This window comes from Lathyrus oleraceus, chromosome 6, assembly GCF_024323335.1.
Source record: "Lathyrus oleraceus cultivar Zhongwan6 chromosome 6, CAAS_Psat_ZW6_1.0, whole genome shotgun sequence".
In the NCBI taxonomy this organism is placed as follows: Eukaryota; Viridiplantae; Streptophyta; class Magnoliopsida; order Fabales; family Fabaceae; genus Lathyrus; species Lathyrus oleraceus.
In genome coordinates, this window is record NC_066584.1 from 38,018,209 (window position 1) to 38,038,411 (window position 20,203).

The window sequence follows — 20,203 nt, forward strand, 5'->3', positions numbered from 1 at the left end:
AATATTCTCTTAAGCTCTTGAAAATTCGCTTCACACTGCGAAGTCCAAATGAAAGCTTGACCTTTCCTAGTCAACTGCGTCAATGGTAACGACAACTTAGAAAATCCTTCAATGAACTTCCTATAATAACCAGCCAAACCAAGGAAACTTCGAATCTCAGCAACAGACTTAGGAGCTTCCCACTGAGATACAGATTCAATCTTCGTAGGATCCACAAAAATACCACCACTCGAAATCACATGTCCAAGAAAACTTACTTCACTCAACCAAAACTCACATTTAGAGAGTTTAGCAAACAACTTCCTCTCTTTCAACACCGATAACACAACCTTCAAATGCTCGGCATGATCTTCTTTACTCTTGGAATAAATCAATATATCATCGATGAACACAACCACAAACTTATCCAGATAATCATGAAAAATTCTATTCATATACTCCATAAATACACCAGGTGCATTAGTCACACTAAAAGGCATCACGGAGTACTCGTAGTGACCATACCTTGTCCAAAAAGCAGTCTTTTGAATATCCTCAGCCTTTACACGAATCTGATGATACCCAGACCTCAAGTCAATTTTGCTAAACACACAAGCTTCAACCAGCTGATCCATCAGATCGTCAATTCTCGGAAGTGGATACTTGTTCTTAATCGTCACTTTATTCAGTTGTCAATAATCAACACATAATCTCATAGAACCTTCTTTCTTCTTGACCAACAGAACAGGCGCACCCCACGGCGACACACTAGGACGAATAAACCTCTTCTCAAGCAAGTCTTCAAGTTGACTCTTCAACTCTTTCAACTCAGAAGTAGACATTCTATAGGGAGCCATCGATACAAGACTAGTTCCAGGAATTAAATCAGTCGAAAACTCAACCTCACGTTCCGGCGGTAAATCACTTATATCTTCCAGAAATACCTCCGCAAACTCACAAACTATTGGCAGTTCTTCAATCGTCCTCTTCTCACGAATATCCAAAGTTGCCAACAACAGAAACAACTCGGCACCATCTTGCACCGATTCATCAACTTGCTTAGCAGACACAAACCAATCTTCCTACGCACCAACCTCAGGAAAAATAACTGTCTTCTCGAAACAGTTGATATACACCTGATTAAATTCTAACCAACACCATCCTCGAATCCGACCTCTCTTCGGGTTCAGGAAAAGCACAACATTCTCAAAACAGGTTAACTAGCCAACACTGCACTCTTGTATGCAACAACATAATGTCCAAGCTCGATACAATTGGAACATCCAAGATAAGCAAACGCTTCTCCCCACTTATTTCATTCCCAACCTGACAATGGAAAATAAAACAAGCATCGACAGTGTTCTCACACACATGTCGCATACTAGGGAACAGACATAATTAAACAACCTGGGCGGACAGACCAACCTGCTCTGATACCACTAATGTAACACCCCTTTTCTACCCCAAAATACTTAACATATAATCAGAGTGAATAAGCACGCATATAAACAAAAGGGCCTCACATCGACGTTTTCAAAAACTCAAAAGCTTTCAAAAACCAACATCATTCATCATCAATATACAATACACCTGGTCATTTAAAATAACACATTTCAATTATCATGAATATTCAAGAATATGCGTTCGCAGCGGAAAATAAGGAATATTCATGCATTTCATAAAATGATTCATGTCCCATACCATGATCATCTCTCAATAATCTCTTCAAGATAAGATAAAACCATATTCAGACCATTTGGCACTATGGCCTCTCAAACAACAATTGCAATTAAACATGTTCACAAGTAATGACATAATACATATCCAAATAAGATATGAGTTCACTACTACTAATCTACCCCGTGTTACATGACTAGAGCATTGACTCACTACCTCGTCTCTAAAACAAAACACGGAAGCTCTCCGGCTAAATCCCGAGTGAGCTACCGCCCACTTACTCCAGCAATACTACTCTTGAGTATCTACACGATGCCCATGTAAAGGCAGCATTCAAACAGCAGGGTGAGAATTCAAATCATTATGAAGAAGTATAATAAGGCACAATGATTAAATCAACAATTAACGGAATTCATCACACCTTGTATAACCATGTCAATAATATTAACCAACATTTATTTCACATGTTTCAAACATACATCAAACGCAAGGAGTATAACATTAAGATCCAATAATATATTCTCAAATATACACATAACTACAATTATCACATCATCACATATTTCACCAAGTTATGTATCCAAACATCACCAAATTCAATTACCATATCTCATACACACCTCACAATCACATCAATGCATACATTCAATTATCACATAACTCTAATGTGACTCAATGCAAGACATGTGACTCTATGCATGCGGTACCTCAATGTGAACCCAACGTTTCACCGCTTTCCGATTCAATATCTAGATTCCAAGCAACGCTTCCGATCCGGACAAGATCAAAGCCACTACGTCTATTTCCAATTAAGGATCAACGTCTGCTACGCCTATTTCCAACTAAGGATCAACGTCTATGTGAACCCACAGTTTCACCGCTTCCCGATTCAATATCTAGAATCCAAGCCACTACGTCTATTTCCAATTAAGGATCAACGTCTGTTACGCCTATTTCCAATTAAGGATCAACGCCTATGTGAACCCACAGTTTCACCACTTTCCGATTCAATATCTAGAATCCAAGCCACTACGTCTATTTCTAATTAAGGATCAACGTCTATGTGAACCCACAGTTTCACCGCTTCCACTATGAAGCCGACCATACCATGAATGAATATACAAATACCGACACATATGCAATTAAGATCATCTCTACCATCTTAACATTTCACATATCACCATAATTCAACTCTATGAATTATCCACCAATGGTACATATACACATTCATAACAATATATCATTCACAAATATACGCTAATTATCAAGTAAGCACACTTAGATTTCATTCCAAAATGAATACAACTTTCAAAATCTCAATTTTTCATTTTTCAACAGTGTTAACCGGTTAACGCTTTGGGTTAATCGGTTAACACAAAACAGAATGCAATTCCTGCCAGATTTTTAAGTGGTTAACCGGTTAACGGTTTTGGTTAACCGGTTAACACAAAAACAGAATGCTATTTCTGTGTAGATTTTTAAGTGGTTAACCGGTTAACGGTTTTGGTTAACTGGTTAAGACCAAAACAGAATGCAGAATTTTCTGCGTTTTTCATCGTTGGAGGACTTTCGGACCTCCGATTTCGATTCCGTAAAAAGTCAAACACTCAGAAAATTATAACTCATACAATACTCTAAGTATATAAGGTTAATTTGCAGTTTTAACACAATTAAATCACCATAAATCAAGAATACTCATCAAAACCTAACAATTCCAAAAACCATGAAATTTAGGGATTTCAACGTAAACATATTTCTACCCATTAACCCAATCATACTAACCCATAATAATAAGGATTCCCCCCTTACCTCTTCAATTTTCTGGAAATCTTAGCTTCTCTCTTGTTCTTCCCCTCTTCTCCTTACTTTTCCTCTTTTCTTTCTCTGTTGCCGTCAATGATCAAATGAATCCTACTTCTCACTCTCCTCACCTCTTATATTCTAGTATTGTATTTGGGCTTAAAGAGTGATACCTCTAATTTAATTAATAGGCCCAATAAGACCTAGTATTATAATTATCTTTATTTATTTCAAATAAATTAAACCAACACAGTATACGCACCAAGTTAATTAATATAATCAATTATTATACTACCTAACAACCAATTAATTAATTAACATTCCAAATAAATAAAATATAATATAATAATAATAATATAAGAAATAAATACTAAAATTGGGTTGTTACAGACTCAACTCATGGATATGTGTGATTCAAATCACACAACAAAGATCTCAAAAATCTAAGTTTTTAACTATGTTCTGAGATTCTACATTTGACATGACTTTAACCAATCTCAAATATGGTTTTTGTTCAACAAAACTCAATAAGTTTTCCTAAAGCATAATGTTCAAACTCAAACACAAACCCTCTGAATTATGCATGCTAAAATACAAATTCAAAACTTGATCCTAAAAGATATGAAATTGAATAGGAGACTCAAATATAAACTAAATTCAAGTAAAGCTCAAAAGACAAGCAACAAAACCATACGGGGTTCTCCCCCTCAATGTATCAGAGACATGCAACTTCAGACTCAGGGCTTGATGCATGGTTCAACTCACAAGGTCATTATTCGAGTCAGGGCATGGTCATGATTCGACTCAAACTAGACAATGGCTGGGAAAGTGTTTGTGATTCGATTCAAGCATAGATTATGATTCGACTCACAACTACATGATTCAAATCAGAAGCTAGATGTGATTTAACTCATGAGCTTCAACAAACTTCATATCCTTCTTTGCCTTGTTTGACTCAACCAATGGATATGTGTGATTCAAATCACACAACAAATATCTCAAAAATCCAAGTTTTTAACTTTGTTTTGAGATTCTACCTTTGACATGACTTTAACCAATCTCAAATATGGTTTTTATTCAACAAAACTCAACAAGTTTACCTAAAGTATAATGTTCAAACTCAAACACAAACACTTTGAATTATGCATGCTAAAATACAAATTCAAAACTCGATCCTAAAAGATATGAAATTGAATAGGAGACTCAAATATAAACTAAATTCAAGTAAAGCTTAAAAGACAAGCAACAAAACCATACGGGGTTCTCCCCCTCAATGTATCAGAGACATGCAACTTCAGTCTCCCCCCTTTTGATGCTTGGAAAGCTTTCACTTGGAATTGAATCAAGTATAAGAAAAATAAAAATATGATCAATATTTTCCTTCCAATTGATTATACCCCACTGAAACATTGCACAATACACAACATCATAAAACAAATATAGACTCACAATACAACTTATTCCCTTTTGACATGATAAAAAAGAGATAAGTGGTAATGAGTGTAAACGCAAACAAAACCATCAACAAAAATATGTTATAGAGAAACAAATGAGCTAAACACAACTAAGAGGAATATATAATAACAAAGATCAAATATAAAATATAAAGGCATACATGCTAAAGGCAACAAATAGACAAACAGACATGCAACTATTCAACAAAATAATACGTGATCAAAACTAATGTGAATGGAAGATATAAATAATGCATTAACAAACATAATAATGCTCAAATACACATAATTAACAACAATATTTAAAAAGATATTAAATGCAACATATGAACAATCAAAACAACAACTTATGAATGAATCAATGAAATAAGAAATGTAAGAAGTAAGCAAATGAACATATAATAATAAAATATAAACAATGATATAAACATACAAAAGAATGTAAGAGTTAAAAGAGACATACTAATACCTTTGGTTAGAATAAAATGCTACAAGGAAATGTTAGTGCACAACATAAAGATATAATATATGAAATGAAATAGGAAACTGAATCTATTTAAAGCACGATGAATCTAGGACACCCAATTCCCTATATATCTTGTGAAAGGGTTCGAAGGATATAGGTTTGTAAAAATATTATCAAGCTGATTTTTAGTATCCACATATTCAAAAAATAACATTTCCCTTTTCAACGTGATCCATAAGGAAATGATGCCCGATCTCTATATGTTTGATACATGAATGAAGTACATGATTCTTAGTTAGGCTTATTGCGTTAGTATTATCGCATTTGGTTGGAACACACCGAGTGTTAAATTATAATCCAATAATTGTTACTTTAGCTATAAGACTTGTGCACAATAACTACTAGTGACTACATGTTCAGCCTCAGCGGTAGAAAGGGCAACACTATGCTACTTCTTATTATGCCTATAAACTAAACAGTTTCCAAAACAAATGATAAGTCCCACTAGTGTTTTTCCTATCTGATTTGCAACCAATAAAATTAGAGTCATAAAAACCTACTAAGCTATATTCGCCTCCTTTGGGAAACCAAATACCATGATGCGAGGTTCCGTTAAGATACCTCAAAATTGTTTTTACGATCTTAAAGTGAGTTTCTCTAGGACACACCTAAAATCTTGCACACATACACACATTAAACATAATATATGAACTGCTCACCGTTAAATGGAGTAAGGATCCTATTATACCTCGATATTTCGTGATGTTGGTCTCTAATTCACTTTTATTTTTGTCTATACGTACATTTTATACCATGGGGGTTGAAATGCTCTTCGAATTTTGCATATCGAACTTCTTGAGAAACTCTAAGTAATACTTCATTTGGCTTATGAAAGTTCCATCTCCAACTTACTTAATTTATAATCCAATAAAATATGTAAGCTTTCCCATCAGAGACATCTCAAATTCACCCTGCATCAAACTAGCAAAATCTTTGTAAAATAATTCATCAGTAGATCCAAATATAATATCATTGACGTAAATTTGAACTAAAAGAATATGCTTTGATTTACGCCTGATAAACAAAGTTGCATCTCCTTTACGATGATTAAATCCTTGTTTGATTAAAAATCCACTAAGGCGCTCATACCAAGTTCGAAGAGATTGTTTGAGACCGTAGATGACTTTTTTTACTTTAAGAACATAGTCCAGATTTTCATGATCCTCAAAATAGGAAGTTGAGAGACATAAACTTTTTCGATTATATAGTCATTAAGAAAAGATGATTTAACATCCATTTGATACAATTTAAAATCCAGGTAGCAGACAAATGCCAAAAGGAGTCTCATAGTTTCAAGACGAGCTACAAGAGTATAACTCTCCTCGTAGTCTATTCCTTCAGCTTGACTATATCAATTTGCCACTAGCCTAACTTTATTTCTACTAATTATTCTATTTTCATCTAGTTTTTTTATTGAACACCCATACAGTTCCAATAACAAATTTGAACAGTGAAATTTGACATCTGAACATTTGAACGATTAACTTTTTATACCCCAAGAAGCATATATAGTAAAAGCGACAAATTATTTATATATGAACAAATCTCATATGTTATCCACCCTTAATGATTGTTAGATCATTAGACGTGGAGAAAATCCTTTTACACCTTAAGAAGATGATGAAAAACTAATTGGTCCTGAAGTACTATGTCTCAGTGTAATTCGAGCACTGATGTATCTTGTTAATTATATACATAATAATATATCATTTTCTATCAATCTATTAACATGATATACTTCTTCACCTACACAAAGACATTGGAATATAGTTAGACATATACTTCATTACCTTAGAGTTGCATGTTAGTTGTGAAATCCTCGTAATGATAGATAAAAAACATGTTACTAATTTATTTATGATGATATAACTATTTAATTGAGATATATCAAACAACTCATATCAACATCTTCTTAAAAACATGCACAATTTTGATCACTATATGAAGTTATTTCCAAGTAGAAATTTCAACTAACTAGTTGTATACGTGCGTTTTTGACGCCATGAGATTAGTATGCAGAATGGTTCTTTCGACAAATGATGCCATGAAATTAACAGCTTAGTTGATAAGTGTTTTCGACATTTCGACAGATCGTGGGTTTTACATTTCGACAGAAGAAGATGTCTGCAGATGAAGAGACGTTTTTGACAAACCTGGATGATGTTATGGTAGTTTAGACAATTCGACAGGTCTGAGGAGACGCGTTGTTTCGACACAAAGTGAAAATTCAAATTTAGAAAATTCTAACGTTTGGCAGAAGACGCGTGGAAGCATCTGGCGAAAGGAAGTCATGCAGAAGGGCCAAATGTCATAATTTTTAGATTTACCCGTTAGTAACAATTATTTTGTTTGTATATAAATAGGATAGTTGTTATCAGAAAGAGGGTGGATTTACTTGTACAAAAATTCCTGCAAATACTCAAAGTACCCGTGTGAGAGAAAAAAGTCATATTTGGAACATGTACGTGTAAACAAACACCAATTCTTTCAAAGTTTTATTTTTATAAAATTCAAAGTTCTTTACCAATTTCCCTTTACATTTACTAGTCGTTTATCTTTTTGCAATTTTGTTTCGACACTTTATGTTTCGCCAGTTATATTCCGCCATTTATCTTTCTCGTTAAGTTTACTTTTATTTAAAAGCCTGTAATCAATGTCTTTCGACATGAAAGATTTAATGAACCAAATGCAAGATACAAGAATTATTTTAGAGATTTTCAAAGTCATTTAGATTTGCACATGTCCTAGGATTTGTATGGTTGATCCTGCAAGTAGCCCAATTCGACAAGTTTTGGGAAACCAGAGGTTGTTCGCCAAAATCCACCACGAACAAATTGGCACGCCCAGTGGGACAGTGCATAAATCTAAAACTTAAATAATCTTTAGTCAAGGTTTCGTCTTTGTTGTATGAGACTAAGAAGCGGTAAATTAGCCGTATCTGACATAGAAAGACCTAAAAGAACAAGAGTAAGAAAAATGGAGAGTCAACCAAATAATCTAAATAACCCTAATCCAAGTGAAGCCATCCCAGTATCCAACCCTATCCCTTCAACAGGAGGAAATGTGGGATCAGTCCCTGTGTCAGAGGTTGTGCTCTCGTTAACAGGATCAATACCAGCGGTGTCAATTTCGCAAAATGCGCATAGTTCGTCCATTAGGGTGCAACAACTGCCTATTGGGACGCCTCCTCCCATGGGAAACAATTTTAGGCCTTTTGTGACAAACTTCACCATGCCCCTGTCTAGTAGGGAACAACCATTTGGAATGCCAACTTCGGTAATGGTGAACTTACACAATTCGCCAGCATTGTATTCTGATTCTATGGCCAATATGTCTTCACCCCTACAAGGGTCGGGATATGGCGGAAACATGAATAGACTAAACCAACAACCGCTTTACATGCCAGCAATAACAAACAATTATGCGCAAGTAATTAGACAACAAATGGACGAGAGTAATCATGATATGGTCCAAATGTTAACACAACAAATGGGGGCGGTGTTTAACCCTCTAATACAAAACACCACCCAAACAAACCAATTATTGACAGCGCAAATGACTCGCATTGCTGATTTTTTTGGGGTCCCTCAAACTCGACACAGAGAACAAGCGGTTCAGAACCCAGGGATCCCAGGAAGAGCCTATGATAGACCAAATACCTTTAGGCAACCCTCAGACAAACGTCAGAAACCAAGAGGATGTGGTCGAACAGCCTCGTGTCGAAATCCCTATGCCACAAGAACCTAGAAGGATAGTGATCCAGAGAGGCCAAGACGCGGATACTGTGTTGCAACAGCGAATCCGGTATAATAACTTGCCTGTCGAAAACAATTTAGCAGCCATGGTCGAAACGATAATGGCACAAAATGGGGTGAACATATGATTGCAGAGACCTAGTTACGCTTCCCCACTGTCAGATTATATTCTGCAAGAAGAACTTCCACCAAGGTGGAAAGTTCCTAAGTTCACCAAGTTCTCAGGGGACACTAGTGAGTCCACCATAGAATATGTGGCACGTTATCTGATCGAAGCGGGGGAAATAGCTCGTAATGAAAATTTGAAAATAAAATATTTCCCTAGTTCCTTGACGAAAAACGCATTCACTTGGTTCACATCTTTGCCTGCAAACTCAGTATATACGTGGACCCAATTAGAAAGGTTGTTCCATGAACAATTTTACATGGGACAAACAAAAATAAGTCTGAAAGAATTAGCCAGTGTTAAGAGAAAACACTCAGAACCAATAGATGATTATTTAAATAGGTTCAAATTGCTAAAGGCTAGATGTTTCACTCTGGTGCCAGAGCATGAGTTAGTCGAAATGGCCGTAGGGGGACTGGACTATTCTATAAGAAAGAAACTAGATATCCAGTATTTGAGGGATATGGCACAATTAGCAGATAGGGTGAGACAAGTCGAAAGGTTAAGGGATGAAAAATTTAGAGCAAATAAGAATAAAAAAGAAAGGGTGGCCTACGTAGGGGTTTGCCAAGATGATGAGTACGACGAAAACGAATCAAGTAACTTCGACGAACAAGAGATCGACTTAGCAGAACTAAAGCAAGGCCCACCTTATTCGTGTAAAGTACTAACTCCGTCGAATGGAAACCCAGTCGAAACCAATGATAAGTTCCCCAAAAGAACTTATACATTCGACATCACCAAGTGTGACGAAATATTCGATTTGTTGGTTAAAGATGGTCAATTAATAAAACCACCAGGCGCTAAAGAACCGCCTATGGAATAATAGAAAAAGAGAGGCTTTTGTAAGTACCATAATTTTCTGGGTCATAAAACGTCTCGTTGTTTCCTTTTCAGGGATCTCGTTCAAAATGCTATCCGTGATGGAAGGCTGAAGTTTGGTGATAAGCCAAAGCAACAGATGAGGATTGATTCGAATCCCATGCAACCAGTCGAAGCCCATTACGTTGAACCATCCATCGTGAACATGGTGGAGGTCGAAATTGCTCCTGATGGCAATCTCGAAATGTTGGAAATTGCTGGAAGTTTCGACATAAATATCAATATGGTCGAGATTGCTGATGATCTCACAGACCGGAACAAAGTTGAAGCTACTGAAGGCTTTGACAACCAGAAAGAGATCGAAACTACTGAAAGTTTCGACAAAAAGGACAGTGACAATACCGTCGAAGATGTTGTGGCTCGTCAAGAAGAGAATTGGGATTTCTTGGGACAACCAAGTGGGAAGTATGATTATCTCGTGAAATACAATGCGCCGGCGAGCTCTCATATCAACATCAACACAATCCAACCAAGCGGTTGGGGAGATGTTCCTTTAAGCAACAATGAAAAAACATCTGAGATAATTGAGAATCTCCATATTGTAAAAAGGAAGGTTACTGAAGACCTCACTATTGAAAACAAGGTTACTGAGGGCCTTGATCCTGAACAAACGAAGATAGGTGATGTCGCAAACTGCGTCAACACCATGGGACCTTTCAGTGAAGAAGTTACAAGAATCAAAGCAGATACTGTGAATGGTCCTGCGAAGCCTGTGACCAGTGGAATCCTGCACAGAATAATGGAGGACCCCAAAAGAAGTTGGAACAAGTGTTGTTGCAAACATGGTCCCAGAAACATGTCTTGGTGCTGCTGCCCAGAAAAGGAGTTCGACCAGACACCAAGAGGTGTCGAAGTCGAAGAAGAAAGACTCATTAAGAAAATGAACGAATTAAGCATTGCTGATGAACGAAATGTTGGGATAAACATGGTGGAAGTATCTCAGAGAGATCAAGCTGAAGTGGACGAAGATCGTCGCCGAAAAGAGTACCAAAGGCTGGCGTATCCGAAAGAAGAGGAAAATCTAGTGGAATTCATCAAGAGGTGCCAAAGGATGAGGACTGAAGTAATGTTATGCCCACGCTGCAGTGCAATCTTCGACAGGAAGGCAGCAACCAATCTCGAAGCGGTGGATAAAGCCAAGAATAAAGAAAATTGGGGGAAAACAAGATATGACCCAAGGAGAAGTGATCACCACCAATGGAGGCGTGGAGAAAGACACCATAACACCTACAAACCATCTAACAAAGCAATGGACGACAAATGGGTTCAACCCATTATAGATGCCCAAGAGCGGGGAAAATGGAGAAAATTTGAGGTTCAGAGAGGTGCTTCGATGGAAGGCAAGAAGGAAATGGAAAAGCGCAAGCCAAGACCATACCCTTCAGAAAATTACAAAGGAAAAAACCCTATGTCGAGATCCCAATGGAGAAGATTCCAGAGGCAAAAGAGGGCAGAAAAAGAGGCTGCAGAAAAAAGCGTGAATGGAAAAAATGTTGACAGCAAAGACAATGCAGAATCTAGTAACAAGCCTCAGATAGTAAGCAAAAAAGAGACCACCCACCAGAGCAATCCTGGCAACATTGTCGAACCCGTAGCGTCGAAAGAGAAGACGCAGGAAGACGACGAAATAACTGACAACTTCGAATCTAACTCAGAAGCGTCCTTTAATGTGATCTGCAATATGGTTTCTATCCTCCCTAGAGATTATGATAGAGTCATGGAGGTCGAAGATGAAGAAGATGAGATGGAAGAGGAAACAATAGCACACAAGCCCGTTTGCTACTATGTCATGAACAATGGATGCGTCGAAGAGCATAATGCTTTCTTCGAAAGGCCAGACGATGCCATGAAAGCACATTTGAAGCCTTTGTTCATAAAAGGAAAGGTGGAGAATGTTGGCGTAAACAAGATATTGGTGGATGGCGGAGCAGCAGTAAATTTGATGCCCCATTTCATGCTAAAGAAGATTGGGAAGGATGATTCAGACGCAAAACCCCACAACATGGTGTTGTCGAACTAGGAAGGGAAAGTAGGAACCACTATGGGCGTTATTCAGGTGAATCTGACCGTTGGAACCATAACAAGGCCAACAATGTTCATGGTCATTGCTTCAAGAGCTAATTACAACCTACTACTTGGAAGGGAGTGGATTCATGGCGTAGGAGTCGTACCTTCTTCAATGCATCAGCGAATAGCCATCTGGAGGCCAGACGGGATTGTCGAAAACATTGAGGCTGATCAAAGCTATTTCATGACAGAAATAAATAATCTCAACAACCAAAGTTTCGACAAGACCTGGCCCACATACCTCCGTGCAGCCCAGCCGAATTCGATTTAAAGGCAACAGACAACGCCTACTGCTCCATGTACCTGCATACCACACATTGTTTTCAGTGGGACAAAGAAGTAATTGGCGAATCTTACATGTGGGGAACTACTCATGTAGCGCCAACAGGATGGGGAAGCGAGTTTGACGATGACGAGTAAAGAATCAGCGCTCGAAAGAATTACGGCTTACATAGCCGAAAACAAACTAAAAGAGGCCCTTGAAGCTGAAGTAAAATATATGGCCGTCGAAGCCAACAAAGAAAACTCCAAAGAATAATGTCCTCAAAGGGACGTTGTAGAAGATTATGATACCAACCAAATGAGCGAATGGCAACACCAGAAGCTTGATGCCATTTATGATGACGAACCTCTAGGGTTCGAAAAGGATCCAGTGACAACTAACATGAAGATGGTGGCACAAAATCCATTAGAAGAAATAAATTTAGGAGTGGGGGCAGAAAACAGACCAACCTACATAAGCGCAAAAATGGCCCCCCAGTTCAAGGTCGAAATAGTCCAATTGCTGAAAGAGTTCAAAGACTGCTTCGCATGGGATAACGACGAGATGCCTGGTCTAGACAGAAGTGTGGTCGAATTGCAACTGCCGATAATGGAAGGAAAGAAGCCAGTAAAGCAGACTCCACGACGCTTCGCACCAGAGATTCTGTCGAAAATAAAAGAAGAGGTCGAAAGACTTCTAAAGTGCAAGTTCATCCGCACAACCAGGTATGTTGATTGGATTGCAAATATCGTTCCTGTAATTAAGAAAAATGGCAAACTTAGGGTATGCATTGACTTTCGAGACTTAAACTCGGCTACCCCAAAGGATGAATATCCCATGCCAGTGGCAGAAATGCTTATAGATTCTGCAGTAGGCCATGAGTATTTAAGTATGCTAGACGGATACTCTGGTTATAATCAAATCTTTATCGCTGAAGATGATGTTCCTAAAACAGCTTTCCGTTGTCCTGGAGCAATAGGAACGTACAAATGGGTAGTAATGTCTTTCGGTTTAAAGAATGCTGGAGCAACTTACCAACGGGCCATGAATTCCATCTTTCATGACTTTATTGAAACTTTCATGCAAGTGTACATTGACGATATTGTGATTAAGTCTGTTTCAGGAAAAAGTCATATTGATCATCTTCGACAATCCTTTGAAAGGATGAGGAAGTTTGGTTTGAAAATGAATCCACTTAAATGTGCCTTTGGTGTGCAGGCGGGTGATTTCTTAGGTTTCGTGGTCCACAAGAAGGGGATCGAAATAAATGAAAACAAAGCAAAAGCCATAATGGAGGCGAAAGCGCCATCAACGAAAAAGGGGTTGCAGTCTCTGCTAGGAAAAATCAACTTTCTCAGAAGATTTATCTCCAACCTTAGCGGAAAAACGCAAGCTTTCTCTCCTCTACTTCGACTAAAGAAGGAAGACTTTGCATGGGGGCAAGAACAGCAAGCTGCCTTCGACAGAATTAAGGAATACCTGGCTAATCCCCCAATCCTAATGTCTCCTTGTAGAAAAAGAAGTATGAGATTGTACATTTCAGCATCAGACAAAACATTAGGAAGTATGTGATGTCAAGAAGATGAGAATGGCGTCGAAAGGGCCATTTATTATCTCAGTAGAGTCCTGAATGATGCTGAAACTAGATATAGTATTATAGAAAAACTATGTTTATGTGTATATTTTTCTTGTATGAAGTTAAAGCATTATATAAAGCCTGTTGATGTATACATTTCTTCCCATTTCGACGTAATAAAATATATGTTGTCTAAATCTATTTTACATAGTCGAATTGGAAAATGGGCTTTAGCATTAATAGAATACTCCTTAAAATATCTGCCTTTAAAGGCTGTGAAAGGACAAGTGGTTGCTGATTTTATAGCTGACCATTCTATAGATAAAGATGTAGGGTATGTCGAATTAGAACCATGGAAACTGTACTTCGACGGTTCCAGTCATAAAAATGGAACTGGCGTCGGGATGTTGATTATTTCTCCTGACAGAATTCCAACAAAATTCAAGTACAAAGTTAAAAGTCTGTGTTCGAATAATGAAGCAGAATATGAAGCTTTTGATTGTTGGACTTGAAATATTGTTGAAATTGGGGGCAACAAGAGTCGAAATAATGGGCGACTTTGAACTGGTGATAAAACAGTTGACTAAAGAGTATAAATGTGTGAAAGAAAATTTAATTATGTACTTTGTGATAGCCAATAGACTTCTCAAGGAATTTTACAATGTGGCCTTTAGGCACATTCCCAGGGTGGAGAATCATGTGGCAAACGACCTTGCTCAACTGGCGTCTGGATATAAAGTGTCGAAGGAAAAGTTAGAAGAGGCTATTGAAGTCAGAGGAAGAGTCGTATCCACCAAGTTGTCCCCATCAGATTTAGAGTCAATAAGAATAGGATACGGTGACGAAGAAAATTTTGAGATATTCAACATAGATGATTCAGGAATTGCAGACTGGAGAAAGCCTATCAAAAATTATCTACAAGACCCAAATCAGAAAGCAGAAAGAAGGATAAAATACAGAGCTCTAAGTTATGTACTTTTTGGAAACGAATTGTTCAAAAAGACTGCAGAAGGAGTCTTGTTGAAATGCTTAGGCGAAGATGAAGCTTACGTAGCATTGTCGAATGTGCACAGCGGAGCGTGTGGCGCACACCAGGCAGGTCACAAAATGAAGTGGTTATTATTTCGACAGGGAATGTATTGGCCAACAATGTTGAAGGACTGTGTCGAATTTGCAAAAGGATGTCAGGAATGTCAAGTGCATGCAGGCATACCCCATGTTCCTGCAAGTGAGTTGCATTCAATTATAAAGCCTTGGCCATTTAGAGGTTGGGCTTTAGACTTGATTGTTGAAATTCGACCAGCCTCTTCAAAAGGGCAAAAATACATTTTGGTTGGAATAGACTATTTTACTAAATGGATTGAAGCCATACCATTGGTAAATGTAGATCAAGAAGTAATTATAGATTTTATTCAAAAGTACATAATCTACAGATTTGGGATACCAGAAACAATAACAACAGATCAAGGATATGTGTTCACTGGTAATAATATGCAGAAATTTGCACAAGAAACAGGATTTAAACTCCTCACTTCGACACCTTACTACGCTCAAGCCAATGGACAAGTGGAAGCAGCCAACAAGGTGGTAATAAATCTGATCAAGAAGCATGTAGGGAAGAAACCTAGAAACTGGCACAAAACTTTAGATTAAGTTTTGCGGGCTTGTCGAACGTCTCCAAAAGAAGCAACAAATTCGACTCCCTTCAATTTGACCTATGGACATGATGCAGTCTTACCAGTCAAAATATATTTGCAGTCAGTTAGAGTGCAAAGGCATCATGAAATCCCATCAGACATATATTGGAGTATGATGATGGATGAATTAGTTGATCTAGACGAAGAAAGGTTGCGTGCGCTAGATCTAATAAAGAGACAAAAAGAAAGAGTCGAAAGGTTTTACTACAAGAAAGTAAAATTCAAGACCTTCATAATTGGTGATATTGTTTGGAAAGTAATCCTTCCTATGGATCGAAAAGATAAGTTAATGGGAAAATGGTCTCCTAAGTGGGAAGGACCTTTCCAGATTTTGAATATATTTTCAAATGACGCGTATGAGATTGAAGAAATAGGGAAAGATGAGAGAATCTTAAGGATAAATGGTAAATATTTGAAAAAATATAAGCCAATATTGCAGGAAGTAAAAATAACAGTAGAATAATTGTTAACATAATTGTGGTAGCTTTGCCAAGCGAAAATGACACTAAAGTTATTACAAAGAAAGCCTCAAAGGGCTGAGAATTGTTAAATTAATTCGACTACAGATGGAGACTAGCAAAAGTTTCTTTCAACATGGCGAATTTCTTCCTCTGAAATTGGAGTCGATGATCACAGAGACTTTTGTGAGTAGAGAGAGTCTCAATCTCTTGACTAAGTTGCTGGCCCTTTTCTGCGTGTCGAATACCCGCCTTCAGTTCGTCATCAATCTCATTCTGCCTAGGTTGCTGTATGGATGCTTTGCATTTTTTCTCTTGGGAGATCTTCTCTCGAAGTGCTGCTATTTGTTTCTCCCATTTCTGGATATTATCATCACAAGCAGCAACTTCTTTGATGTAAGTTTCAGAAAGTTGTTGTAGCTTTGAAACTTTGTCAGTCGAAGTTACAACAACATTCCATTCAGCAGTTTGAGCTTCAGATTTTGAGGAGATTTGTTGGGTAAGATCTCTTTGACGATGAATGTCTGCAGTCGCCAAGTCAATAAGGGTCATCAGCTCCATCACAAAACTACCAACCTCAGCAGAAGCTTCCAAGACATTTACTTGCTTTAGAATTTTCTTGAGTTCAATATGGGCAAGGGCGTTTTCTTCCAAGACTTTGAACAAATCAACGTCAAGGATCTTCGTCTTAATCTTGGTCAACATGTTGCCAAGTGATGGTGCTTCAGAAGTGGCCCCAAAAGTAGTCGAACTGCTTTACGAAGAATCTTGAAAATTGAAACGGGCGCAGCATAGCCTTAAGATACTCTAAGGGTTTCTGCACTTTGAGACTCTCAAGCTCCTCGCAAGAGAAACTAGTCGAACCAGTTGATTTGCCACTTCCTTGGGACTGGTCAGGAGCGGATGGAGTGTGTCGCCCTAAGGTTGGCCCAACCTCTGTTTGTTTCGACTTGTCACCCCCATCTTTGGCAGTTTCGTCTTTATGATCAGCTTCGACCCCAACTTCCATATCAGTATCATCACCCTGATTTGCAGCATCGAATCCTAGATGAGGAGGAGATTCGTCTTCAGAAGCTTCACCCGTTGTAGCGTCGAATTCTGCTACAGTTTGCCTGCCATGGTCACTTGTGGGGATATCTTCTTCGTGGACTGTTTCCTCCAGAACTTTCTCAGTTGTTCGTTCGACAACAAATTGTTTTTGAAAGAAATCCTAAGTTAGAAAAAGAGAGGCAAAGAAGATAAACATATACAGTCAAATTAAAGATTTACCTCAGGAATCTCACTGTTGAAACTGGATTTACCATTCTCCGCATCCTTCGACTGAAGGTTAGCAGAAGGAGTACTTGCAGGATCCTTTCTAGCTGATTTAACAACGGATCTTTGGGAAGGGACTTTCTGAAGTTTCTTCTTCTGAGGAGGAGGGGGGATTAGCTCTGGAGATTCGTCACCAGATTCTTCATCAGAAACTTTATCCTCTTCTTTTTCCTCTTCATTCTTTCTTTTCTAGACTGTTGGGGGTTTTCGACTTACCTAGTCATGCAAACCAAAGCCAGTTAGTTTCTTAAGAGAAAAAAAGAATAAATGAGAATAATGAGTTTGATACCTTTGTCGAATTTTTCTTAGCAGCACTGGGTGACGCTTCGACATAAGTTTTCTTTGTAGGAATCCTTATGGCTAAGAAAAGAAAAGAAATTTAGAAACAATATAAGAAATACATGATAATACAGTTAGAATAACAAAAAAAAATCATGTTTTCTCTGTGAACACCTTCAAGAATGGGATCTTCCACACAAACATGTTCTATTCCAACATGAAGGTGTCCTGGGTAATTGTCCAGATGATAATTAGTCGGAACCACACGCTCAACAGGTCGTTTATAATGTTGACGAAGAATTCTCATATAATTCCCACAAACGAACCAATCTGGAAATGGAGGGCTAAATGCCACGCCAAACTCAGTAGTAGGTAAAGAGGGGAATTTTGGCGGGTGACAGCTGAAAGCCAGGTCATAACGCGCTTCTGGTCGAACATTTGAAGGCAATGACAATTTTTCGAACTTCTCTGTCAACTTATGTTTTAAAGTTACTGCTGCTTCGCGTATGGTTCGACTAAGATCATCAGGTCTATACTCAGTTTCAAAATATTTTTGAAATTTTTGTATTTCTTTAATGTGTCTTTGAATACCTTTTTTGGTTCGATCCTGCACAAAAGCAAAGGGATTTGTTAATTGAGTAGTGAAAGCTGCTACGTCAAAAAATCTGTTGGAATAATAATCCTTCCACCACTCATCAAACTCAGGAGTACATAGAAAGGATGGTCGAAAGATCATTGGTCGAATGTCAAGAAAATCATCAGTCAGCCTCTTCGACAATTCTCTGCTCTCATCTTCAGTATGGAGGGAGTTGTAGAAAATGATGGATCCTTTCTTAGGAAATATGGGTCAAAGCTTTATCTGGATTAAGCCAAATTGCCTAGCAACAAAATTGGGTTTATACATTATCAAAGCTATCTGGTTCTTGGTTGCGTTACGATGGGAAAAAAGAAGCCTGGGGGTCAAGAATGATTCCCAAACATCCAAAAATACATTTTCGTCCTTCTGCATTTCCAGGGGCAGTTGTTGGGTAAACCATTTAGGTCCAATCTTTCTATCAGCAAAAGGTGCCATGGTCGAAGTAAAATGATACCTCTTGGCAAACATCATGACATAACTTTTGAAAGCCTGCCGAAGGCTAATTCCTTCATCAGTTGGGGTTAGTTGCACTAACCTAGGCCATTCGACAGTTCTACCTTTCACTTCTTCTTCGTTCACTTCTGGTGTTATAGGAAGAGTAGCTTCAAAAGTGGCATTGAACCATAATTGTAAGAACCAGAAAGGTCCTGACAGATTGATTTTACCCTGGGTTTTGATGGTTTTCAGAAGATGTACGCTTTCACTCAAAGATTCATAGAGATTCGCCAAAATCATTTCACTCAAGCATAGTTTGGTGCCTGCGTGAAGCTGATTGGCCATGGTGATGAACCTCTTAGCAACCTGGAGGGAACGAGAGCAAAACACATATTTGGATAGCCACAGAGTTAGAAAGGCTATGTGTTCGACATCTGAAACGTCAGTGGTGCTCTTGTCATGATAATAGGACGTAAATAAGGAGTATGGGGCGAGGCTAGTGTCGAAAGCGATGGTATCTTCGTTCAGGATAGTGGGGTCGAAATCTATACCGTTGGGGTGAAGGCCAACGATGGCTGCTGCGTCGAAAAGGATAGGCATAACCATCCCACAAGGAAGATGAAAGGTGTTATATGTGTTGTCCCAGAAGTAGAGGGAAGCCAAAAGCATATTAGGGCAGACATTGGGTCCTACTCTCGACAACTGAATAAGGTCGAAAATGCCTACTTCTTTCCAAAAATCCCCTTTAATCCTTTCAATTTTATCTAGCCAAGATAAGTAATCTGAAGGGTCCTTTGACCATGGGCAAGTTCTAAATATCCTATTGTAATTCAAATAAGTTAAGTTCAACTCTCCAATATCCGTCGAACTCGATGGGTCGTTTTGTTCTACAATTTTCTCTTTAGGATGAGGTTTCACTCCAGCACCTATGGGTTTGGTATGAAAATAAGTTGGAAAAATTCTCTTAACCGATCTGGTTTAATCTCTGGATTTGGAAGGGGACCTAACATAGCGTGACAGTTTCCAGAAATAAGAACAGGAATAAATACCTGGAATTTATAGATGCATTCTTTTTCTTTCTCATTTGGAGGTTCAGGAACATACTGTTGATTTCCAATAGTCGTTGGTCCCTTCAAATCATGTGCAGGAGGAGGAGTTGGATCTTGATTCTTCTTGGAATGTTTGCTGCTGGAAGGTTTGTGAGGAGCCATTGTTAGGAAGAACAAAGGAATTTTTCTC